A 16,607-nucleotide genomic window follows, 5' to 3' on the forward strand; every position below is an offset into this window, starting at 1 on the left:
TCTTCACAAGCGCAGTGGTGCTGTTCAATTGGCTATCCACTCAACCCTGGCCAGCTCTACATTTTCCTGTCCACACCACAGAGACTGGAGAAATCATTGTTATCTCCACTACAGAATGTTCCATTCATTCACAGCGAATCTGGAATTCATCTGAATCTCCACTCCCGGCAGGTTTTCGTGACACCACTGGTAAATATCCAAGTAAGCCAATGCTGGTTTTAAGTGGCCTGCTCATACTCTCAGCCGTGCTGTTCAATTTGCTATCCACTCAACCCTCTTCAGCTCCATTTTCCTGTCCACATAACCCAAACTTCAGAAACAATTGGTATCTCCTCCACAGAATGTTCCATTCATTGACTGCAAATCTGAAATTCATCTAATTCTCAACTCCCGTCAGGTTTTCGTTACACCACTTGTGAATGTCCAATTAAGCCAAAGCTGGTTTTCAGTGGCCTGTTCTTACTACGAGACGTGCTGTTCATTTGGCTATCCATTCCACCCTGTTCAGCTCTACATTTTCGTGTCCACAAAACCCAGCCTTCAGAAATCATTGGAATCACCACTAGAGAATGTTCCATTCATTCACTGCGAATCTGGAATTCATCTGAATCTCCACTCCCGGCAGGTTTTCATTGCACCACTGCTGAATGTTCAAGTAACGCAATGATGGTTTTCAGCGGTCTATTCACACTCGAACCCGTGCTGTTCACGGTCTAGCGACTCAACACTGGTGAGTTCTTCTTTTTCCAGTTCAGACAATACAAACCTCAGAAACCATTGCAATCTACACTACAGAATGTTTCATTCATTCACGCGAATCTTGAATTCATCTTGTTCTCCACTCCCAGCAGGTTTTCGTTTCACCACTGGTGAATGTCCAAGCAACCCAAGGCTGGTTTCAGCTGCGTGTTAACACTCGCAGCCGTGCTGTTCAATTGGCTATCCAGTGAACGCTGGTTAGCTCTTGATTTTCCTTCCACACACCGAGCCTTCAGAAATCATTCTTATCTCCACTTCAGAATGTTCCATTCGTTCCCTGCGAATCTGGAATTCCTCTGACTCTCCACACCAGGCAGATTTTCCTAACAACACTGGTGAATGACCAGGTAATCCAATGCTGGTTTTCAGCGGCTGTTCACACTCACAGCCTTGCTGTTCAATTGGCAATCCAGTCAAACCTAGTCAGCTCTTCATTTTCCTGTCCACACAACCCAGCGTTCAGAAATCATTGGAATCTCTACTACAGAAATTTCCATTCATTCACTGTGAATCTGGAAATAATCTGAATCTGCATTCCAGGAAGGCTTTCGTTACACCACTGATGAATGTCCAAGTAATGCAATGCTGCTTCTTAGTGGTCTGTTCACACTCGAAACCGTGCTGTTCACTGGCTATCCACTCAACATTGGTCAGCTCTTCAATATCCTGTCCAGACTATCCAGATTTCTAAATCTTGGCAATCTCCACTACAGAATGTTCCATTCAATCACGCGAATCTGGAATTCATCAGAGTCTCCACTCCCGGCAGGTTTTCGTGACACCACTGGTATATGTCCAAGGAAGCCAATGCTGGTTTTAAGCCGCCTGCTTATACTCTCAGCCGTGCTGTTCAATTTGCTATCCACCCAACCCTATTCAGCTCTACATTTTCCTGTCCTCATAACCCAACCTTCAGAAATAATTGGTATCTCCTCCACAGAATGTTCCGTTCATTCACTGCGAATCTTAAATTCATCTGACTCTCAACTCCCGGCGGGTTATCGTTACACCACTTGTGAATGTCCAAGTAAGCCAATGCTGGTTTTCAGTGGCCTGTTCATACTAAGAGACGTGCTGTTCATTTGGCTATCCACTCCACCCTGTTCAGCTCTACATTTTCGTGTCCACAAAACCCAGCCTTCAGAAATCATTGGAATCACCACTAGAGAATGTTCCATTCATTCTCTGCGAATCTGGAATTCATCTGAACCTCCACTCCCGGCAGGTTTTCGTTACACCACTGGTGAATGTCCAAGTAACTCAATACTGGTTTTCAGAGGCATGTTCAACTCGCAGAAGTGCTGTTCAATGGGCTATCCACTCAATATTGGTCAGCTCTTCATTTTCCTCTCCACACAAACCAGCCTTCAGAAATCATTGGGATCTCCACTACAGACTGTTCCATTCATTCACTGCGATTCTGCAATTCATCTGACTCTCCGCTCCAGGCAGGTTTTCATTACAGCACTGGTGAATGACCAAGTAATCCAATGCTGGTTTTCAGCCGCCTTTTCACACTCGCAGTGTGCTGTTCAATTGTCTAGCCACTCAAACCTGGTCAGCCTTTCATTTTCTTTTCCACAATATCAGACTTCAGAAATCATTGGAATCGCCAGTACAGAATGTTCCATTCATTCACTGCCAATCTGGAATTCATCTGAATCTGCACTCCAGGTAGGCTTTCATTACACCACTTATGAATGTCCAAGTAACACAATGCTGGTTTTCAGCGGTCTGTTCACACTCTAAGCCCTGCTTTTTACTGGGTATCCACACAACTGTGGTCAGCTCTTCATTTTCATGTCCAAACAATCCAGACTTGAGAAATCATTGCAATCTCCAGTACAGAATGTTCCATTCATTCACTGTGAATCTGGAATTCAACTGAATCTCCACTACCTGCAGATTTATCTTACACCACTTGTGAATGTCCAAGTAAAACAATGCTGGTTTTCAGAGGCCTGTTCATGTTCGCAGTCGTGCTGTTCAATTGGCTATCCACTCAACCTGTTTTGCTCCTCATTTTCCTGTGCACACAACCCAGCCTTCAGAAATCATTGTAATCTCCACTACAGGATGTTCCATTCATTCACTGGGAATCTGGAATTCATCTGAATCTGCACTCCACGCAGGCTTTCGTTACACCACTGCTGAAAGTCGAAGTAATGCAATACTGGTTTTCAGTGGTCTGTTCACATTCGAAGCCGAGGCTTTTTACAGGCTATCCACTCAACACTGGTCAGCTCTTCATTTTCGTGTCCCCACAATCCAGATTTCAGAAATCATTGCAATCTCCACTACAGAATGTTCCATTCATTCACTGCGAGTCTGGAGTTTATCTGATTCTCCACTCCCGCCTGGTTAACATTACACCACTTGTGAATGTCCAAGTAAGCCAATGCTGGTTTTCAGAGGCCTGTTCATACTCGCAGCCGTGCTGTTTAATTGACAATTCACTCCACCCTGTTCAGCTCTTCATTGTCCCACCACACTACCAGCCTTCAGAAATCTTTGTTATCTCCACTACAGAATGTTCCATTCATTCACTGCGAATCTGGAATTCATCTGACTCTCAACTCCACGCAGGTTTTCATTACACCACTGTTGAATGTCCAAGTAACCCAATGCTGGTTTTCAGCGGCCTGTTCATATTCGCAGCCCTGCTGTTTACTTGGCTATCGATTCAAGCCTGGTCAGCTCTTCATTTTCCTGTCCACACAACACAGGCTTCAGAAATCATTGGAATCTCCTCTACAGAATGTTCCATTCATTCACTGCGAATGTGGAATTCAACTGACTCTCCACTCCATGCAGGTTTTCCTTACACCACTGATGAATGTCCAAGTAACCCAATGCTGGTTTTCAGCTGCATGTTCACACTCGCAGCCATGCTATACAATTGGCTTTCCACTAAATCCTGATTAGTTCTTGATTTTCCTTCCACACGACCCAGCCTTCAGAAATCATTGGAATCTCCACTAGAGAATGTTCCATTCATTCACTGCGAATCTGGAATTCCTCTGAACCTCCACTCCCGGCAGGTTTTCGTTACACCACTGTTGAATGTCCAAGTAACCCAATGTTTTAAGTGTTTTCTTCACAAGCGCAGTGGTGCTGTTCAATTGGCTATCCACTCAACCCTGGCCAGCTCTACATTTTCCTGTCCACACCACAGAGACTGGAGAAATCATTGTTATCTCCACTACAGAATGTTCCATTCATTCACAGCGAATCTGGAATTCATCTGAATCTCCACTCCCGGCAGGTTTTCGTGACACCACTGGTAAATATCCAAGTAAGCCAATGCTGGTTTTAAGTGGCCTGCTCATACTCTCAGCCGTGCTGTTCAATTTGCTATCCACTCAACCCTCTTCAGCTCCATTTTCCTGTCCACATAACCCAAACTTCAGAAACAATTGGTATCTCCTCCACAGAATGTTCCATTCATTGACTGCAAATCTGAAATTCATCTAATTCTCAACTCCCGTCAGGTTTTCGTTACACCACTTGTGAATGTCCAATTAAGCCAAAGCTGGTTTTCAGTGGCCTGTTCTTACTACGAGACGTGCTGTTCATTTGGCTATCCATTCCACCCTGTTCAGCTCTACATTTTCGTGTCCACAAAACCCAGCCTTCAGAAATCATTGGAATCACCACTAGAGAATGTTCCATTCATTCACTGCGAATCTGGAATTCATCTGAATCTCCACTCCCGGCAGGTTTTCATTGCACCACTGCTGAATGTTCAAGTAACGCAATGATGGTTTTCAGCGGTCTATTCACACTCGAACCCGTGCTGTTCACGGTCTAGCGACTCAACACTGGTGAGTTCTTCTTTTTCCAGTTCAGACAATACAAACCCCAGAAACCATTGCAATCTACACTACAGAATGTTTCATTCATTCACGCGAATCTTGAATTCATCTTGTTCTCCACTCCCAGCAGGTTTTCGTTTCACCACTGGTGAATGTCCAAGCAACCCAAGGCTGGTTTCAGCTGCGTGTTAACACTCGCAGCCGTGCTGTTCAATTGGCTATCCAGTGAACGCTGGTTAGCTCTTGATTTTCCTTCCACACACCGAGCCTTCAGAAATCATTCTTATCTCCACTTCAGAATGTTCCATTCGTTCCCTGCGAATCTGGAATTCCTCTGACTCTCCACACCAGGCAGATTTTCCTAACAACACTGGTGAATGACCAGGTAATCCAATGCTGGTTTTCAGCGGCTGTTCACACTCACAGCCTTGCTGTTCAATTGGCAATCCAGTCAAACCTAGTCAGCTCTTCATTTTCCTGTCCACACAACCCAGCGTTCAGAAATCATTGGAATCTCTACTACAGAAATTTCCATTCATTCACTGTGAATCTGGAAATAATCTGAATCTGCATTCCAGGAAGGCTTTCGTTACACCACTGATGAATGTCCAAGTAATGCAATGCTGCTTCTTAGTGGTCTGTTCACACTCGAAACCGTGCTGTTCACTGGCTATCCACTCAACATTGGTCAGCTCTTCAATATCCTGTCCAGACTATCCAGATTTCTAAATCTTGGCAATCTCCACTACAGAATGTTCCATTCAATCACGCGAATCTGGAATTCATCAGAGTCTCCACTCCCGGCAGGTTTTCGTGACACCACTGGTATATGTGCAAGGAAGCCAATGCTGGTTTTAAGCCGCCTGCTTATACTCTCAGCCGTGCTGTTCAATTTGCTATCCACCCAACCCTATTCAGCTCTACATTTTCCTGTCCTCATAACCCAACCTTCAGAAATAATTGGTATCTCCTCCACAGAATGTTCCGTTCATTCACTGCGAATCTTAAATTCATCTGACTCTCAACTCCCGGCGGGTTATCGTTACACCACTTGTGAATGTCCAAGTAAGCCAATGCTGGTTTTCAGTGGCCTGTTCATACTAAGAGACGTGCTGTTCATTTGGCTATCCACTCCACCCTGTTCAGCTCTACATTTTCGTGTCCACAAAACCCAGCCTTCAGAAATCATTGGAATCACCACTAGAGAATGTTCCATTCATTCACTGCGAATCTGGAATTCATCTGAACCTCCACTCCCGGCAGGTTTTCGTTACACCACTGGTGAATGTCCAAGTAACTCAATACTGGTTTTCAGAGGCATGTTCAACTCGCAGAAGTGCTGTTCAATGGGCTATCCACTCAATATTGGTCAGCTCTTCATTTTCCTCTCCACACAAACCAGCCTTCAGAAATCATTGGGATCTCCACTACAGACTGTTCCATTCATTCACTGCGATTCTGCAATTCATCTGACTCTCCGCTCCAGGCAGGTTTTCATTACAGCACTGGTGAATGACCAAGTAATCCAATGCTGGTTTTCAGCCGCCTTTTCACACTCGCAGTGTGCTGTTCAATTGTCTATCCACTCAAACCTGGTCAGCCTTTCATTTTCTTTTCCACAATATCAGACTTCAGAAATCATTGGAATCGCCAGTACAGAATGTTCCATTCATTCACTGCCAATCTGGAATTCATCTGAATCTGCACTCCAGGTAGGCTTTCATTACACCACTTATGAATGTCCAAGTAACACAATGCTGGTTTTCAGCGGTCTGTTCACACTCTAAGCCCTGCTTTTTACTGGGTATCCACACAACTGTGGTCAGCTCTTCATTTTCATGTCCAAACAATCCAGACTTGAGAAATCATTGCAATCTCCAGTACAGAATGTTCCATTCATTCACTGCGAATCTGGAATTCAACTGAATCTCCACTACCTGCAGATTTATCTTACACCACTTGTGAATGTCCAAGTAAAACAATGCTGGTTTTCAGAGGCCTGTTCATGTTCGCAGTCGTGCTGTTCAATTGGCTATCCACTCAACCTGTTTTGCTCCTCATTTTCCTGTGCACACAACCCAGCCTTCAGAAATCATTGTAATCTCCACTACAGGATGTTCCATTCATTCACTGGGAATCTGGAATTCATCTGAATCTGCACTCCACGCAGGCTTTCGTTACACCACTGCTGAAAGTCGAAGTAATGCAATACTGGTTTTCAGTGGTCTGTTCACATTCGAAGCCGAGGCTTTTTACAGGCTATCCACTCAACACTGGTCAGCTCTTCATTTTCGTGTCCCCACAATCCAGATTTCAGAAATCATTGCAATCTCCACTACAGAATGTTCCGTTCATTCACTGCGAGTCTGGAGTTTATCTATTCTCCACTCCCGCCTGGTTAACATTACACCACTTGTGAATGTCCAAGTAAGCCAATGCTGGTTTTCAGAGGCCTGTTCATACTCGCAGCCGTGCTGTTTAATTGGCAATTCACTCCACCCTGTTCACCTCTTCATTGTCCCACCACACTACCAGCCTTCAGAAATCTTTGTTATCTCCACTACAGAATGTTCCATTCATTCACTGCGAATCTGGAATTCATCTGACTCTCAACTCCACGCAGGTTTTCATTACACCACTCTTGAATGTCCAAGTAACCCAATGCTGGTTTTCAGCGGCCTGTTCATATTCGCAGCCCTGCTGTTTACTTGGCTATCGATTCAAGCCTGGTCAGCTCTTCATTTTCCTGTCCACACAACACAGGCTTCAGAAATCATTGGAATCTCCTCTACAGAATGTTCCATTCATTCACTGCGAATGTGGAATTCAACTGACTCTCCACTCCATGCAGGTTTTCCTTACACCACTGATGAATGTCCAAGTAACCCAATGCTGGTTTTCAGCTGCATGTTCACACTCGCAGCCATGCTATACAATTGGCTTTCCACTAAATCCTGATTAGTTCTTGATTTTCCTTCCACACGACCCAGCCTTCAGAAATCATTGGAATCTCCACTAGAGAATGTTCCATTCATTCACTGCGAATCTGGAATTCCTCTGAACCTCCACTCCCGGCAGGTTTTCGTTACACCACTGTTGAATGTCCAAGTAACCCAAAGTTTTAAGTGTTTTCTTCACAAGCGCAGTGGTGCTGTTCAATTGGCTATCCACTCAACCCTGGCCAGCTCTACATTTTCCTGTCCACACCACAGAGACTGGAGAAATCATTGTTATCTCCACTACAGAATGTTCCATTCATTCACAGCGAATCTGGAATTCATCTGAATCTCCACTCCCGGCAGGTTTTCGTGACACCACTGGTAAATATCCAAGTAAGCCAATGCTGGTTTTAAGTGGCCTGCTCATACTCTCAGCCGTGCTGTTCAATTTGCTATCCACTCAACCCTCTTCAGCTCCATTTTCCTGTCCACATAACCCAAACTTCAGAAACAATTGGTATCTCCTCCACAGAATGTTCCATTCATTGACTGCAAATCTGAAATTCATCTAATTCTCAACTCCCGTCAGGTTTTCGTTACACCACTTGTGAATGTCCAATTAAGCCAAAGCTGGTTTTCAGTGGCCTGTTCTTACTACGAGACGTGCTGTTCATTTGGCTATCCATTCCACCCTGTTCAGCTCTACATTTTCGTGTCCACAAAACCCAGCCTTCAGAAATCATTGGAATCACCACTAGAGAATGTTCCATTCATTCACTGCGAATCTGGAATTCATCTGAATCTCCACTCCCGGCAGGTTTTCATTGCACCACTGCTGAATGTTCAAGTAACGCAATGATGGTTTTCAGCGGTCTATTCACACTCGAACCCGTGCTGTTCACGGTCTAGCGACTCAACACTGGTGAGTTCTTCTTTTTCCAGTTCAGACAATACAAACCCCAGAAACCATTGCAATCTACACTACAGAATGTTTCATTCATTCACGCGAATCTTGAATTCATCTTGTTCTCCACTCCCAGCAGGTTTTCGTTTCACCACTGGTGAATGTCCAAGCAACCCAAGGCTGGTTTCAGCTGCGTGTTAACACTCGCAGCCGTGCTGTTCAATTGGCTATCCAGTGAACGCTGGTTAGCTCTTGATTTTCCTTCCACACACCGAGCCTTCAGAAATCATTCTTATCTCCACTTCAGAATGTTCCATTCGTTCCCTGCGAATCTGGAATTCCTCTGACTCTCCACACCAGGCAGATTTTCCTAACAACACTGGTGAATGACCAGGTAATCCAATGCTGGTTTTCAGCGGCTGTTCACACTCACAGCCTTGCTGTTCAATTGGCAATCCAGTCAAACCTAGTCAGCTCTTCATTTTCCTGTCCACACAACCCAGCGTTCAGAAATCATTGGAATCTCTACTACAGAAATTTCCATTCATTCACTGTGAATCTGGAAATAATCTGAATCTGCATTCCAGGAAGGCTTTCGTTACACCACTGATGAATGTCCAAGTAATGCAATGCTGCTTCTTAGTGGTCTGTTCACACTCGAAACCGTGCTGTTCACTGGCTATCCACTCAACATTGGTCAGCTCTTCAATATCCTGTCCAGACTACCCAGATTTCTAAATCTTGGCAATCTCCACTACAGAATGTTCCATTCAATCACGCGAATCTGGAATTCATCAGAGTCTCCACTCCCGGCAGGTTTTCGTGACACCACTGGTATATGTGCAAGGAAGCCAATGCTGGTTTTAAGCCGCCTGCTTATACTCTCAGCCGTGCTGTTCAATTTGCTATCCACCAAACCCTATTCAGCTCTACATTTTCCTGTCCTCATAACCCAACCTTCAGAAATAATTGGTATCTCCTCCACAGAATATTCCGTTCATTCACTGCGAATCTTAAATTCATCTGACTCTCAACTCCCGGCGGGTTATCGTTACACCACTTGTGAATGTCCAAGTAAGCCAATGCTGGTTTTCAGTGGCCTGTTCATACTAAGAGACGTGCTGTTCATTTGGCTATCCACTCCACCCTGTTCAGCTCTACATTTTCGTGTCCACAAAACCCAGCCTTCAGAAATCATTGGAATCACCACTAGAGAATGTTCCATTCATTCACTGCGAATCTGGAATTCATCTGAACCTCCACTCCCGGCAGGTTTTCGTTACACCACTGGTGAATGTCCAAGTAACTCAATACTGGTTTTCAGAGGCATGTTCAACTCGCAGAAGTGCTGTTCAATGGGCTATCCACTCAATATTGGTCAGCTCTTCATTTTCCTCTCCACACAAACCAGCCTTCAGAAATCATTGGGATCTCCACTACAGACTGTTCCATTCATTCACTGCGATTCTGCAATTCATCTGACTCTCCGCTCCAGGCAGGTTTTCATTACAGCACTGGTGAATGACCAAGTAATCCAATGCTGGTTTTCAGCCGCCTTTTCACACTCGCAGTGTGCTGTTCAATTGTCTAGCCACTCAAACCTGGTCAGCCTTTCATTTTCTTTTCCACAATATCAGACTTCAGAAATCATTGGAATCGCCAGTACAGAATGTTCCATTCATTCACTGCCAATCTGGAATTCATCTGAATCTGCACTCCAGGTAGGCTTTCATTACACCACTTATGAATGTCCAAGTAACACAATGCTGGTTTTCAGCGGTCTGTTCACACTCTAAGCCCTGCTTTTTACTGGGTATCCACACAACTGTGGTCAGCGCTTCATTTTCATGTCCAAACAATCCAGACTTGAGAAATCATTGCAATCTCCAGTACAGAATGTTCCATTCATTCACTGCGAATCTGGAATTCAACTGAATCTCCACTACCTGCAGATTTATCTTACACCACTTGTGAATGTCCAAGTAAAACAATGCTGGTTTTCAGAGGCCTGTTCATGTTCGCAGTCGTGCTGTTCAATTGGCTATCCACTCAACCTGTTTTGCTCCTCATTTTCCTGTGCACACAACCCAGCCTTCAGAAATCATTGTAATCTCCACTACAGGATGTTCCATTCATTCACTGGGAATCTGGAATTCATCTGAATCTGCACTCCACGCAGGCTTTCGTTACACCACTGCTGAAAGTCGAAGTAATGCAATACTGGTTTTCAGTGGTCTGTTCACATTCGAAGCCGAGGCTTTTTACAGGCTATCCACTCAACACTGGTCAGCTCTTCATTTTCGTGTCCCCACAATCCAGATTTCAGAAATCATTGCAATCTCCACTACAGAATGTTCCATTCATTCACTGCGAGTCTGGAGTTTATCTGATTCTCCACTCCTGCCTGGTTAACATTACACCACTTGTGAATGTCCAAGTAAGCCAATGCTGGTTTTCAGAGGCCTGTTCATACTCGCAGCCGTGCTGTTTAATTGACAATTCACTCCACCCTGTTCAGCTCTTCATTGTCCCACCACACTACCAGCCTTCAGAAATCTTTGTTATCTCCACTACAGAATGTTCCATTCATTCACTGCGAATCTGGAATTCATCTGACTCTCAACTCCACGCAGGTTTTCATTACACCACTGTTGAATGTCCAAGTAACCCAATGCTGGTTTTCAGCGGCCTGTTCATATTCGCAGCCCTGCTGTTTACTTGGCTATCGATTCAAGCCTGGTCAGCTCTTCATTTTCCTGTCCACACAACACAGGCTTCAGAAATCATTGGAATCTCCTCTACAGAATGTTCCATTCATTCACTGCGAATGTGGAATTCAACTGACTCTCCACTCCATGCAGGTTTTCCTTACACCACTGATGAATGTCCAAGTAACCCAATGCTGGTTTTCAGCTGCATGTTCACACTCGCAGCCATGCTATACAATTGGCTTTCCACTAAATCCTGATTAGTTCTTGATTTTCCTTCCACACGACCCAGCCTTCAGAAATCATTGGAATCTCCACTAGAGAATGTTCCATTCATTCACTGCGAATCTGGAATTCCTCTGAACCTCCACTCCCGGCAGGTTTTCGTTACACCACTGTTGAATGTCCAAGTAACCCAATGTTTTAAGTGTTTTCTTCACAAGCGCAGTGGTGCTGTTCAATTGGCTATCCACTCAACCCTGGCCAGCTCTACATTTTCCTGTCCACACCACAGAGACTGGAGAAATCATTGTTATCTCCACTACAGAATGTTCCATTCATTCACAGCGAATCTGGAATTCATCTGAATCTCCACTCCCGGCAGGTTTTCGTGACACCACTGGTAAATATCCAAGTAAGCCAATGCTGGTTTTAAGTGGCCTGCTCATACTCTCAGCCGTGCTGTTCAATTTGCTATCCACTCAACCCTCTTCAGCTCCATTTTCCTGTCCACATAACCCAAACTTCAGAAACAATTGCTATCTCCTCCACAGAATGTTCCATTCATTGACTGCAAATCTGAAATTCATCTAATTCTCAACTCCCGTCAGGTTTTCGTTACACCACTTGTGAATGTCCAATTAAGCCAAAGCTGGTTTTCAGTGGCCTGTTCTTACTACGAGACGTGCTGTTCATTTGGCTATCCATTCCACCCTGTTCAGCTCTACATTTTCGTGTCCACAAAACCCAGCCTTCAGAAATCATTGGAATCACCACTAGAGAATGTTCCATGCATTCACTGCGAATCTGGAATTCATCTGAATCTCCACTCCCGGCAGGTTTTCATTGCACCACTGCTGAATGTTCAAGTAACGCAATGATGGTTTTCAGCGGTCTATTCACACTCGAACCCGTGCTGTTCACGGTCTAGCGACTCAACACTGGTGAGTTCTTCTTTTTCCAGTTCAGACAATACAAACCTCAGAAACCATTGCAATCTACACTACAGAATGTTTCATTCATTCACGCGAATCTTGAATTCATCTTGTTCTCCACTCCCAGCAGGTTTTCGTTTCACCACTGGTGAATGTCCAAGCAACCCAAGGCTGGTTTCAGCTGCGTGTTAACACTCGCAGCCGTGCTGTTCAATTGGCTATCCAGTGAACGCTGGTTAGCTCTTGATTTTCCTTCCACACACCGAGCCTTCAGAAATCATTCTTATCTCCACTTCAGAATGTTCCATTCGTTCCCTGCGAATCTGGAATTCCTCTGACTCTCCACACCAGGCAGATTTTCCTAACAACACTGGTGAATGACCAGGTAATCCAATGCTGGTTTTCAGCGGCTGTTCACACTCACAGCCTTGCTGTTCAATTGGCAATCCAGTCAAACCTAGTCAGCTCTTCATTTTCCTGTCCACACAACCCAGCGTTCAGAAATCATTGGAATCTCTACTACAGAAATTTCCATCCATTCACTGTGAATCTGGAAATAATCTGAATCTGCATTCCAGGAAGGCTTTCGTTACACCACTGATGAATGTCCAAGTAATGCAATGCTGCTTCTTAGTGGTCTGTTCACACTCGAAACCGTGCTGTTCACTGGCTATCCACTCAACATTGGTCAGCTCTTCAATATCCTGTCCAGACTATCCAGATTTCTAAATCTTGGCAATCTCCACTACAGAATGTTCCATTCAATCACGCGAATCTGGAATTCATCAGAGTCTCCACTCCCGGCAGGTTTTCGTGACACCACTGGTATATGTCCAAGGAAGCCAATGCTGGTTTTAAGCCGCCTGCTTATACTCTCAGCCGTGCTGTTCAATTTGCTATCCACCCAACCCTATTCAGCTCTACATTTTCCTGTCCTCATAACCCAACCTTCAGAAATAATTGGTATCTCCTCCACAGAATGTTCCGTTCATTCACTGCGAATCTTAAATTCATCTGACTCTCAACTCCCGGCGGGTTATCGTTACACCACTTGTGAATGTCCAAGTAAGCCAATGCTGGTTTTCAGTGGCCTGTTCATACTAAGAGACGTGCTGTTCATTTGGCTATCCACTCCACCCTGTTCAGCTCTACATTTTCGTGTCCACAAAACCCAGCCTTCAGAAATCATTGGAATCACCACTAGAGAATGTTCCATTCATTCACTGCGAATCTGGAATTCATCTGAACCTCCACTCCCGGCAGGTTTTCGTTACACCACTGGTGAATGTCCAAGTAACTCAATACTGGTTTTCAGAGGCATGTTCAACTCGCAGAAGTGCTGTTCAATGGGCTATCCACTCAATATTGGTCAGCTCTTCATTTTCCTCTCCACACAAACCAGCCTTCAGAAATCATTGGGATCTCCACTACAGACTGTTCCATTCATTCACTGCGATTCTGCAATTCATCTGACTCTCCACTCCAGGCAGGTTTTCATTACAGCACTGGTGAATGACCAAGTAATCCAATGCTGGTTTTCAGCCGCCTTTTCACACTCGCAGTGTGCTGTTCAATTGTCTATCCACTCAAACCTGGTCAGCCTTTCATTTTCTTTTCCACAATATCAGACTTCAGAAATCATTGGAATCGCCAGTACAGAATGTTCCATTCATTCACTGCCAATCTGGAATTCATCTGAATCTGCACTCCAGTTAGGCTTTCATTACACCACTTATGAATGTCCAAGTAACACAATGCTGGTTTTCAGCGGTCTGTTCACACTCTAAGCCCTGCTTTTTACTGGGTATCCACACAACTGTGGTCAGCTCTTCATTTTCATGTCCAAACAATCCAGACTTGAGAAATCATTGCAATCTCCAGTACAGAATGTTCCATTCATTCACTGCGAATCTAGAATTCAACTGAATCTCCACTACCTGCAGATTTATCTTACACCACTTGTGAATGTCCAAGTAAAACAATGCTGGTTTTCAGAGGCCTGTTCATATTCGCAGTCGTGCTGTTCAATTGGCTATCCACTCAACCTGTTTTGCTCCTCATTTTCCTGTGCACACAACCCAGCCTTCAGAAATCATTGTAATCTCCACTACAGGATGTTCCATTCATTCACTGGGAATCTGGAATTCATCTGAATCTGCACTCCACGCAGGCTTTCGTTACACCACTGCTGAAAGTCGAAGTAATGCAATACTGGTTTTCAGTGGTCTGTTCACATTCGAAGCCGAGGCTTTTTACAGGCTATCCACTCAACACTGGTCAGCTCTTCATTTTCGTGTCCCCACAATCCAGATTTCAGAAATCATTGCAATCTCCACTACAGAATGTTCCATTCATTCACTGCGAGTCTGGAGTTTATCTGATTCTCCACTCCCGCCTGGTTAACATTACACCACTTGTGAATGTCCAAGTAAGCCAATGCTGGTTTTCAGAGGCCTGTTCATACTCGCAGCCGTGCTGTTTAATTGACAATTCACTCCACCCTGTTCAGCTCTTCATTGTCCCACCACACTACCAGCCTTCAGAAATCTTTGTTATCTCCACTACAGAATGTTCCATTCATTCACTGCGAATCTGGAATTCATCTGACTCTCAACTCCACGCAGGTTTTCATTACACCACTGTTGAATGTCCAAGTAACCCAATGCTGGTTTTCAGCGGCCTGTTCATATTCGCAGCCCTGCTGTTTACTTGGCTATCGATTCAAGCCTGGTCAGCTCTTCATTTTCCTGTCCACACAACACAGGCTTCAGAAATCATTGGAATCTCCTCTACAGAATGTTCCATTCATTCACTGCGAATGTGGAATTCAACTGACTCTCCACTCCATGCAGGTTTTCCTTACACCACTGATGAATGTCCAAGTAACCCAATGCTGGTTTTCAGCTGCATGTTCACACTCGCAGCCATGCTATACAATTGGCTTTCCACTAAATCCTGATTAGTTCTTGATTTTCCTTCCACACGACCCAGCCTTCAGAAATCATTGGAATCTCCACTAGAGAATGTTCCATTCATTCACTGCGAATCTGGAATTCCTCTGAACCTCCACTCCCGGCAGGTTTTCGTTACACCACTGTTGAATGTCCAAGTAACCCAATGTTTTAAGTGTTTTCTTCACAAGCGCAGTGGTGCTGTTCAATTGGCTATCCAATCAACCCTGGCCAGCTCTACATTTTCCTGTCCACACCACAGAGACTGGAGAAATCATTGTTATCTCCACTACAGAATGTTCCATTCATTCACAGCGAATCTGGAATTCATCTGAATCTCCACTCCCGGCAGGTTTTTGTGACACCACTGGTAAATATCCAAGTAAGCCAATGCTGGTTTTAAGTGGCCTGCTCATACTCTCAGCCGTGCTGTTCAATTTGCTATCCACTCAACCCTCTTCAGCTCCATTTTCCTGTCCACATAACCCAAACTTCAGAAACAATTGCTATCTCCTCCACAGAATGTTCCATTCATTGACTGCAAATCTGAAATTCATCTAATTCTCAACTCCCGTCAGGTTTTCGTTACACCACTTGTGAATGTCCAATTAAGCCAAAGCTGGTTTTCAGTGGCCTGTTCTTACTACGAGACGTGCTGTTCATTTGGCTATCCATTCCACCCTGTTCAGCTCTACATTTTCGTGTCCACAAAACCCAGCCTTCAGAAATCATTGGAATCACCACTAGAGAATGTTCCATGCATTCACTGCGAATCTGGAATTCATCTGAATCTCCACTCCCGGCAGGTTTTCATTGCACCACTGCTGAATGTTCAAGTAACGCAATGATGGTTTTCAGCGGTCTATTCACACTCGAACCCGTGCTGTTCACGGTCTAGCGACTCAACACTGGTGAGTTCTTCTTTTTCCAGTTCAGACAATACAAACCTCAGAAACCATTGCAATCTACACTACAGAATGTTTCATTCATTCACGCGAATCTTGAATTCATCTTGTTCTCCACTCCCAGCAGGTTTTCGTTTCACCACTGGTGAATGTCCAAGCAACCCAAGGCTGGTTTCAGCTGCGTGTTAACACTCGCAGCCGTGCTGTTCAATTGGCTATCCAGTGAACGCTGGTTAGCTCTTGATTTTCCTTCCACACACCGAGCCTTCAGAAATCATTCTTATCTCCACTTCAGAATGTTCCATTCGTTCCCTGCGAATCTGGAATTCCTCTGACTCTCCACACCAGGCAGATTTTCCTAACAACACTGGTGAATGACCAGGTAATCCAATGCTGGTTTTCAGCGGCTGTTCACACTCACAGCCTTGCTGTTCAATTGGCAATCCAGTCAAACCTAGTCAGCTCTTCATTT

Source organism: Sorex fumeus, unplaced genomic scaffold (genome assembly GCF_029834395.1).
Source record: "Sorex fumeus unplaced genomic scaffold, SorFum_2.1 ptg000018l, whole genome shotgun sequence".
Lineage (NCBI taxonomy): Eukaryota > Metazoa > Chordata > Mammalia > Eulipotyphla > Soricidae > Sorex > Sorex fumeus.